Source organism: Gekko japonicus, unplaced genomic scaffold (genome assembly GCF_001447785.1).
Source record: "Gekko japonicus isolate JY-2015 unplaced genomic scaffold, Gekko_japonicus_V1.1 scaffold766, whole genome shotgun sequence".
Taxonomy (NCBI): domain Eukaryota; kingdom Metazoa; phylum Chordata; class Lepidosauria; order Squamata; family Gekkonidae; genus Gekko; species Gekko japonicus.
This window is the reverse complement of record NW_015172577.1, coordinates 488,389-499,144: the sequence shown is the minus strand read 5'-3', so window position 1 is coordinate 499,144 and position 10,756 is coordinate 488,389.

The following is a 10,756-nucleotide window of genomic DNA, read 5'->3' as shown; positions in this document are numbered from 1 at the left end:
CTTGTTTGTCCAAGGCAACTTCTCCTTTCTGCTAGGTTAGCTAAAACTAAAGAAAAATACAATATTACTTAGGTGAGATTACACACAATGAATTCCTTTACGCTAACTATCTACCTTTAAGATTTACTGGCACAATAGGCAAAAGTATTGTCAATAGTTCCACCGAATAACCAGGTACTTTCCAGGTTGTTATTGATTTCTGGTGTAGTGGCCCTACTCTTTTTGTAACTTCTCCTGTTCCTTAGCCAGTTTCAATCTTGTAGGCGGTCTACCGTTGGATTCGTCTGATTTCAGTTCCCTTATCCAGCAGGTTGTTTTTCTTAGCATTTTAATCCCAATAAGCAATCTTTATTCAGCATCAAGTGATAGATTTTTATTTCAATAGAGCAAGATGTTTCTTTAAGCTTTTCTTGTCAAAAATCCCTTTTTCCCATTTCTCACAATCCCATGGTCAGAAAGATTCAAGGAGAACAGAGTTCAAGAGGGATCAGAGTTTCTTAAAAGTGAGATGTTGAAAGCACAATCACAAACAATTCCAATGAGAAGGAAAAATGCAAGCAACCTAAAGAAGCCAATATGGCTCCATAAACTGCTTTCTAAAGATCTGATTGTTTAAAAAGACATATGTAGTAAATGGAGGGCCATATAACTAAGGATAAATATAAACAAATAGCCAGTGCTTGTAGGGAGGGTGTTAGCAGAGCTAAAGCTTAGTATGAGCTTAGGCTAGCGAGAGATACTAAACACAATTTTTTAAAAGTTTGGTTATGTTCACAGCAAGAACAAGAACAAGGAAATGGTAGGCCCACTGCAGTGAGAGGAAGTACAATTTTAACAGGTGATGATGTAGGGATGCCAGACACCCCCCCCCAGTGTGGGTGGGGTTCCCCCAGTTTTGGGCACTCCTCTTACCCCCATTACTCCCCAAACCCGCAAGAAGCTGGAAATAAATGTGCCAAGCCTGCATCACCCAGAAGTGGCATAGGCACATTGGAGACATTGTGAAGTGAAGAAGTGATTGGATTTATACCTGAAGGAGTCTCAGAGCAGTTTACAATCTCCTTTCCCTTTGCCTTTCCACAACAGACATCCTGTGAGGGAGGTGGGGCTGAGACAGCTCTTTTGAGAACTGCTGCTGAGAGAACAGCACTGAGAGAGAACTTGTGACTGACCCAAGGTCACATCAGCAGCTGCATATGAAAGAGTGGGGAATCAAAACTGGTTCTCCCAGATTAGAGTCTGCTCTCCTAACCTCTACACCAAACTGGAGTACTGTGTTCACTTGGAGTACTGTGTTGGGCACCACAGTTTAAGAAGTGTGTTGATAAACTGGGATATGATGACAGGAAGGGATGAGCTAGTACTCAGCTCTTGTGGCCCTTTTTTATATGCCCAAGGTAATGTCAATTGATACTTTGTGGTTGGGAAGAAATTTTCCTAAAGGTCAGATTGGCCCAGGGATCCTGGAAGGTTTTCTGTCTTTCTCTGGGCATAGAGCAAGGGTCACTGGGGAAATGGGGGGAGTAGCTGTGGATTTCCTGCATTGTGCAGGGGGTTGGGCTGGATGATCCTTGAGGTCCCTTCCAGTTGTGTGTTTCTATGTCTGTTTGAAACAAGAGAGGAGAGGAGAAATCTCAAAGATGCACAAAGAACTGTACTGTTTATTGAAGTCCAATGTACTTCAGTTTGAGAAACACTTCCTTCGGGAACAGTTTAAACTATTTACAAGAAGAAACTGCTTGAGACAATTAGGCTCTATTTGCTAAAACAGCTTAAAAAACAATCCAGAGAGAATTTGATACTTCTAGGCTGTGGTCACAGACACTAAATAATCCACTTTCAATCCACTTTCAGTGCACTTTCCAACTGGATTTTTATTGTGTGAACTGGCAAAATCCAGTTGGAAAGTGGATTTTTTAGCATGTGTGACCACAGCCTTAGTCTGAAAAGCTAAACAGTATGACTGCCTATAGTTATGGGTGAGTGATATGGTCATTATTTCCATTTCTTTGGACTTCATAAGTCACTGATTTCATTTCACTTCATTTTTATTGATAAGGATGCAAAAGTTGTTGCTTGTTAATTTTTTTCACTTTTTATGCCATTACACATCATTTTTTAGGCCAGTTACGCATGGGTGACACAAACATAATTCTGAAAATGTATTAACATAAACTGGTGCCAAAATAATCACTAGCTTGTTTTGTAGGAGACAAACAAAATCTCAGTGGTGATATTCAAAGTGATGCAAAAAGCTTCTGGAATTCAGACCTGCTCCAGCCTATAGTGGGTAAATGAGTAGAAGACACAAGTGATTATTTTTTCCCACCAGATACCAAAAATGAAAGGTCTTCAATGGGTTATTGCAGACTTCAGAGGAGAGAATTGACAGAAAACATGATAGTTTCTTCAGGCTAGCTCTCAACAGCTACCACTGTATTTTACCATCTATATATCTAATAGTGAAGGTGCCCCCTGGCGTGCGGATACCTAAATCCGTGCAGTACAGATGCCACTAAAGGCCAAGCACGCAGACGGAAACCTCTCACACTTCCCTACGCTAGAGCGTCCAAACGACCAGATCGTTTCTCCACGTTTTGGGTCCTTCGGAACCAAATGGTTGGGTACTGGTTCCGAGGGGTCCAAAGGTCGCCTCACACGGGGCACCAGATCTGTTATGCCAACTTCTCCAGGAAATTCCTGGAGACCCAATCCAAGTTATCTACCAAGGAAAATTGGGTGTTTGTGGCTGTGCGTAAGTTCTATACCAGTCTATACAGAGGTCGGATGGCGAATGAGACGCTCGGCTATATCCCAGGAAGTGAGACAACACGCTAGTCCTTAAATAAATGTTGTCTTTACTAAAGGTTTTTCATCAGGCATACAAAATCGGAATCATACAAATTCATACAAGCTCCTTAGTTACAATAGTACATTAGAACAATTACAGCATAGAAAATAACAAAAGCATCAAAATGGGGATGACACAATGGGGCACGGCTATACTCATCTGAGGTCCAGCTGAGGAAGAACTCTCCTCCTTGGAACGCTGGGCAGCCGAAATGCAGCAGCTTGTGAACTCCAAGGCACACAGGTAGGACCAGCCAAACCACGTGTGAGCTCTCTGGGTCGCGACTCCGGAGAACTTAGGTAGTAGAGTCACTTGTAGCACCTTAGTGCACTGCTATGGGGAGGGTGGGTTAACCAGAGAGACAAAGGAGAGTTTCTCCTTAAATAAACTCTTTTTGGGGCATGTGCTATCCAGCCATAAACTATCAAACCCGTCCTCTAAACTATCACTACTGGATGAAGAGGGGGTGACGAGGGGGTGACGAGGGGATGACGCTCTCCTGAGGGGTGGTGGCAATATGTAGATCCTACTCCTACATCAAAGGTGCCTTTTGGCAAGGTGTGAATCTTCCGTTCCCATGGACACCTCTTGATTTGCAGATCTGGTTCCTGCTCCAAAGCCATAAACGCTATTGTCTTTAGATCTCCAAACCAGATTAAGGGAGTAGGGTCACTTGCTCTTTCCATTCCAAGAATGCCGGGGTTCGCTGGGGATTTTCCATAGCTCTCCAAGTGGGTGCAATGGCGCGGTGTCTTCTCCATCCCACAGAGTCATGGGATACATTCCAGGGACGCACATGGTCCGTATGTGCAACGGCAGGCCCAGGCCAGCCTATTTCTAGGCAAGCATGAGATGCAGAACAAAGCAACACACAACATACAGCAATCCCTGAATACATAATGCATAGGTATTCATGCTAGAGACACACATAAGCAGCATCACCACTATACAGAAATACAAACATAAGCTCATATCGTTACACCCCCCGCGCGCGAGTCCCGCCTCTTGTTAACCTGATTTTTAGAGTGCTTCACATCGTTTAATGTGTTAGGCAATAAAGCAAGGCCCAGATCAATAAATTGCTCATCTAAATTAATATCTGAGTTGCATCCATACAACAGAAAAACATGTTTTTGTGCTCTTTAGGTTTTTTTTAAAAAAAGTTAAATTGCCTTTTACTAAGTAGATGTATTTAATAAAAATGCCTTTGCTAAGAATCATGGGGGGATTTGGTGGGAAATTTCCATCTTGAACCTCCTTGTGTGTTGTAAATTGCTCATCTAAATTAATATCTGAGTTGCATCCATACAACAGAAAAACATGTTTTTGTGCTCTTTAGGTTTTTTAAAAAAAAGGTTAGATTGCCTTTTACTAAGTAGATGTATTTAATAAAAATGCCTTTGCTAAGAATCATGGGGGGATTTGGTGGGAAATTTCCATCTTGAACCTCCTTGTGTGTTGTATGTATTCACAACAGCTCAGATTTAATGAGTGATATGATGCAAATTACACATGACAGTACAGGATCTTCACTCACTCAAAAGCACAATTTGAGGATTTTATAGAAAGGAAATGGCTTATCCACAGATTTTTACAACCCTGAAACAATCAGAATGTTAAACAGTATGCACATCTCTCCCCCCCCGCCCCCGTCTCCAATACACTTGAGTTCACTCATGAACTGCTTAATCAGGAACTTAGTAATGTTCCTGATAATGAGTTTATGAAAAAGAATGATCATAAACAGCAAAAGCATTTAAAGCTAATACAAAGTTGCAACCAGAGGATTTAAACCTAATGCCAAGCATAGTCTACGCCAACGTCATCTCTACAGCTTTTGCAGACTTAGCTGAGATTTAATATACTAAATACATCTTTTCTTCTACATTGATAAAACTCTGCTCAGAAACAGCTTGAAGCCTGAAGGATTGTTAAGGAAAAAAGGTATTCCTGAAGAATGCCATTTTTATCTGTGAGGATTAGAAATTATGTTGTGTTCTTTTCTCTGTATAGCTATACCAATGTGATATTTCAGTCAATTACTGCACAATGATAAGTATCAAGCTGTTTTATTGTTTCACAGACCCTCTTCCTTTGAGCACTAGGATGCTTAGGGGACTTACATAGGTCAGTTCTGCATTGGAAAAGAGAGCGAGAGAGAGCACACTGCGCTATGCAGCAATCTGTTTATGAAAAGTGTTCCTCTCAAAGAGACATTTAGAGAGTTCCCAGCAACATGAGCAAGACTAGTCCATAGCCCACAGGTGCCCATTCAATAGAAAAGGCCAAGCACCCTCCCCCCTACACACAGGCATGCCCCCTCCCAAAAGCCCTAGTAGTGCACAGGATGCTGACCACAGCAACAATCAATTACCTACTAACAGTGGCCAAACCTCCTTCCCTGCACCCAATCACACATCCCATAGCACTATATAAACTCTAGCCAGGATGCCTCATTGTTCAATATGTGGGATGTGTGGCATGGGACTTTGACTCAGAGGTCTCTACCGTGGATACTTTGAGCACCTTGCATTGCACTATCATGGTGGGAGAGCCACAGAGAGGGCACTTAGCACCACTAAGAAAACACTAACTGCTAACACCCAAGGGAGAAAGCAAGATGCATAGCATGTGGCTAATGTGTCTCATTTCAGAACTATAACAGGTCCCCCATCTCCAGAGGCTCAGCCTGAAAAGATGACCATGCACTGACAAGTGAGCAGGCCAGCACTTTTGCTGTCAGTCAGGGTGTTGCTGTGGAAGGGGGAGGGCATCCTGTTTGTTGCACTGGAGCCCCTATGGGTTGGAAGGGCTGCACTCAAGCCAGGTGCCCGTGTTGGGGTATGCTAGGTCTTTCTTCCTTGTCTACTGGCTCTCTGAAGAGGGGGAGAGTTGTTTCAAGGGGCAGTTGCTGTATCGGTGGCCAGCAACTGGGGTGTCACTGGCTGCCATTGTCTGATTGGTGGGTGTTGCCAGGGTTCCACTGGCCACTGGCATGCTTGCTATAGTATCTGTGCCTTGTTGAGGGGAACCTGCTCTTATTTCTCCTCATGGAATGTCCATGGGGAATGCATCAGTGGTGACCCTTTTGTGTCACTGGCTGGCCATCACTGCTGCACCAGCCTTCAGGATTGTGCTGTCAGTCACCTTCAGTATCAAATCAGTCTTCTATTCATTGCTTCAGTATTCTGTCTCTGTTTCTCCTCCTCTAATGTGGCATTCATATAGAATACCTGATGTCATAGGCCGGCCAGCTGCCACCTCCTCGGAATTGGCCAGCCACCTCCACCTGAACAGCTGGGTCAAGAAGCAGACCCAAAGGGGGAAGCATCAGGAAGTAAGTCAGTGCTTTCCAGTCACAGCCAGGCTGCTCATTCTGGCAGGAGAAAAAAAGAGACAACACAAAGGCCAGGGCCTCAGTCTCTGCCAGTTTCTCCTGAACCAGCAGAGCGTAGAAGGAGACAGAGCACTTGATTGCTCTCAAGAGAAGATGAAGTGCCTGCCTGATTGCCCAGCAGTGATCAGTGTTCATTCCTAGAGCAGAGTCCTTACAGAACCAGGACTGACAGGCTGATAGGGAAGAAGTAAAGACTTGCACCTGGAGGAAGATGAACACAGAAGTAAGAAGTGACACCTGGGCCGCGAGGGATGAGTCAGCAAAAGGAGGCAGATGAAAGGATCAGCATGGAAGTAACCTTGCTTGCCACACCCCTCTGTAAGCTGACCTGCTTAGCAAACAGAGCTCTACCCCAACTTGCTGCCTTGTACTTTGTCTCTGTTAACCTTTGCTTGCCCCTACAGCTTGAGACCCAGACCTTATATCCTGCACCAGTTCCCAAACCCTGGACCCTCCTTCCCTGACCCCTGGACTGGACCTTTGGATCTCTGACTGACTGGTTTGTAGACCTTGCTCCTGTATCTTACTTTACTTATTGTCATTGTGTTTGTGTATCCTGGAAACCCCAGGTGGAGTAGCAGCACCAGGCTTTAGCCTGAATGCAACCCCTGATTACATAAGGGTTACTGGCCCTCTTCCTTGTTTGTTTTGCTTGTGTTCATATTTACATGTTTTATCGAATTATTTAATTATTTTATATATACTTTATTTTAAATGCTTTTTTAACATGCACTGTCCTGCAAACCCTAGAATGTTTTAAATAAATAACTACAACCTAGTTTACAACCTTACAGCAGGACATATTATATTACCAGGTGTTTTCAAAGCACTTTTCTGCCAATATGACAGCACTCTTACCAAATGGTGTTAAAAGTCTGAATGGTTAACAACAAAAATCAGTGCCACTAAAACATCATTCAGGGTAATGACAGAGAGAAGCTGCAGCTGGAATTTAATATCTTCACAAGCTTTTGCCTACACACGTTTGTTTTCAAGCATTCATATGGGTGCACCCAAAACATATAATCTAGAAAACCAAATCTGAGTCTTAAAGGGAGGAAAATGGGACCAAGTTCATGGTAAGTTCCCATTCTAAAAGTTTATAAGTGGCAGATACAGGCTGTAATTATGCTGTAGACACAAGAACTATGTGTTATGGATTACGACATAGCATGATGATAAGCAATCTTTTGGCTCGGAGGCCTCTAGAACAACCCAACAATGGATGGACCATTTATAAGGCTCATTAGTCCTCCAAAATTCCAAATTGAAGCCAGATGATCAAATGTGTTAGTGCTTATTTTGGTTATGGTAAACTCTAGGTGTAAATAAATGTCAAAATACTGGCTAGTCATAGCTGCTCGCTGCAGCCAACATGTACAGATTCCCAGTCTCAAGATCAGAACGTAAGCATCTTTAGCACCATCAGAAATTTTCCAGACATTCTGCCAACCTAGTTCATTAACAGTGCTTTACTAGCTTCTTAAAGATGTGAAAAGGTTTTCTAATTACTTTTAAAGACCTCTCAGTCGGCTTTTAACTGCACAATGCTTGAAACAAGAAGCCATTTTCTCTTAAGACTCTTGAGCACTTTATTAATTGTTTAGGCTTTTAAATTGTATATTATGGTTTTAAAATGTATTATAGTATTTGATGTTTTTATGAGCAAGTTTTTGCTATGTAAGCCGCCCTGAGCCCTACGGGGGAGGGCGGGATATAAATTTAACAAATAAATAAATAAATAAATAAATAAGACTATGAGGACAGTAAACATACCTCTACAAACCCACTAGAAGACATGGATTGGAGAAAAAGTCAAACAGAACAGGGTAGAGCTTGCATTATCCTCCCTACCATTATCAGGAAAAGTAGAATAGAACTGCTGAAAGTAGAATAGAAGTAATATATATGGGGTGTATATATATATATATATATGGCATGGCCTCATTCGGAATACTGTGTACAGTCCCAATTGTTGCATTGCAAAAAGGCTGTTGAAAAAGTACAGAAAAGGACAATCAAAAAGACCACAGAGTGATCAAAATGATCAATCATGAGGTGAATTTATGATGGAGGCTTGAGTAGGTGTGGGAAGGGAGATAAGGTGTCTGTGTCTGAGAGCTTAGGCGTGAGAGGTCTTTATGTGTTTTAATCTCTTAAATCCATATATGGTGGTGGTTGTAGAAAGTGCTGGCATGGCACAGCTGACTTATGGTGACCCTTTAAGGTTTTCAAAGGAAGAGACATTCAGAAGTGCTTTGTCATTGTCTGCCTCTGCATCCCAGCCCTGGTATTCCTTAGCAGTCTCCCTTCCAAATACCAGCCAGGGCTGACCCTGCTTAGCTTCCAAGATCCAATGAGATCAGGCTAGCCTGGGCTATCCAGGTCAGGGTATATATATAGTAAAGTAAAGGTAAAGGTTCCCTTGCTTGAAAGCCAGTCGAGTCCGACTCTAGGGTTGCGATGCTCATCTCCGTTTCAAAGCCGAAGAGCCAGCGCTGTCCGAAGACATTTCCGTGGCCATGTGGCCGGCATGACTAAACACCAAGGCACACGGAACGCTGTTACCTTCCCACCGAAGTGGTCCCTATTTATCTACTTGCAATTTCTTGCTTTCGAACTGCTAGGTTGGCAGGAGCTGGAACTAGAGACGGGAGCTGACTCCGTCTTGCGGCACCCGGGTCTCGAACTGCTGAACTACCGACCTTCCACAGCCTGCAGTTCAGCGTCTTAACCACTTGAGCCACCGCAGCTCCAGATATATATATAGTACTGGCACCTTTATTTTTACAAAAAAATTAAAAGGACTGATTAAAAGCATCATCCCTCTAGGGTTTTCAAAGAAATAAAACTGTTTTGCATTGAACAGTACAGGAGGTGGGAGTTTATTAATCTATCCTTATGGGTTTCCTTTGAAGGTCTGTAAGCAACAAAGTCCCTGTAGAAGACCAGGGGGGAAAAAGTAGAGATTTGCAGCCTGTACCTTCAGAACTTCAGACCGCACTCAGTGTCCACATGTTAAAGGCAAGCCTAATAAACCCAAAGCCACCTTGAACTATCTGCACGCACATCATCACTTAGCAACAAATGGCGATACACTGATATCAGTTAGCAGAAAGTTGTTTTTATTACTGCATTCATCTGACATGTTAGAACTGAGGTCATAACTTTGCTGATTTGGTCATTTCTTATATATTTCCTGTTTTCAGCTCTGTCTGAAGGCCAAACTACACATTGTGTGGAACATCTGTGACAGGTCTCCCAATGTTTAATGTTAAAAGACAATGTCAGGGCTGCTCCATTGATTCCTTATAGAAAAAGCCAATATCTTAGTCACATTTGCATTTTACCCAAGCAATCTCTGTAACAGAGAAGGCCACCAGCTTATCACATCTACTATGGTCATACTAACCAATCAGGTACAGAACATCAATGTGAAACTACCCTGTTTTGATGTCAGTTATGCAACACATCAAGAGTGTAATCCTAAACAGAACTACACCCTTTTAAGTCCATTGGACGCATATAACCTGTGAAAATCCAAGTCTCTCAGAGGTGCTGTATTAATAATAGTAAAAATTAAGGACTCTTGGAATACGGGGAGAGTGTTACCTTGAGAATAGCATCTAGTTAAAGGTCCTATTACCTGAACTGAGGGCAAGTGAAAGAGAGTGTTATGAATGTGGGACGGATAGAACTGTGTAAACTTCAGTAGACTCATCAGGAAGTGGGAAGGGTTTTTTTTTTTCTTTAAAGGATCTGTGAGGTAGGTGGGGCTGCGAGAACTCTCTTGAGAACTTCCCTTGAGAGAACAGTTCTGAAAGAACTTATGACTAACCCAAGGTCACCAGCAGCTGCATGTGGAGTAGTGGAAAGTCAAACCCGGTTCTCCCAAATTAGAGTCCGTGATCTTAGCCACTACACCAAACTGGTTCTCCAGCTGATTGGTGGTGACCACATGGCCTGCCAATCAGCTGGAGCCCTTTAACTCTGGCAGGAGGGGAGGGAGAGGGGTGGCCAGCCAGGTGATTGTGCTTGGTAGTGGGGGTTGGAGGCATCCCCACCCACCCCTAGAAGGCCCCCCAAATCCCTTCACTGGAGCAAGGATGGGGCCTGGCAACCCTAGTGGTATCCCTGAATGCCCCTTTCACTTTCTCCAATATCCAAATGGCTGGAATTCCTTCAGTAGGAAAAAGTGAAGCATTACACTTGAGCACAAAATTGGGTCTACTCACCACTGACAGATCTCCCATGGTCCTATCCCAGATCCCTCCCCCACAGATTTACAAACCCTTTTCACCTCCCTGACACCCACTCCAGTATCTTTGCCAAGAAAACCCCATGGACAGTAACAAAAGGCTAAAAAATATGATGCCGGAAGATGAGCCCCTCAGGTCAGAAGGTGTCCAAGATGCAACCAACATGCATTTGAGCAAACTCCAGAGGATGACAGAGGACAGGAGGGCCTGGCATGATGTGGTCCATGGGGTTGCGAAGAGTCTGACTCG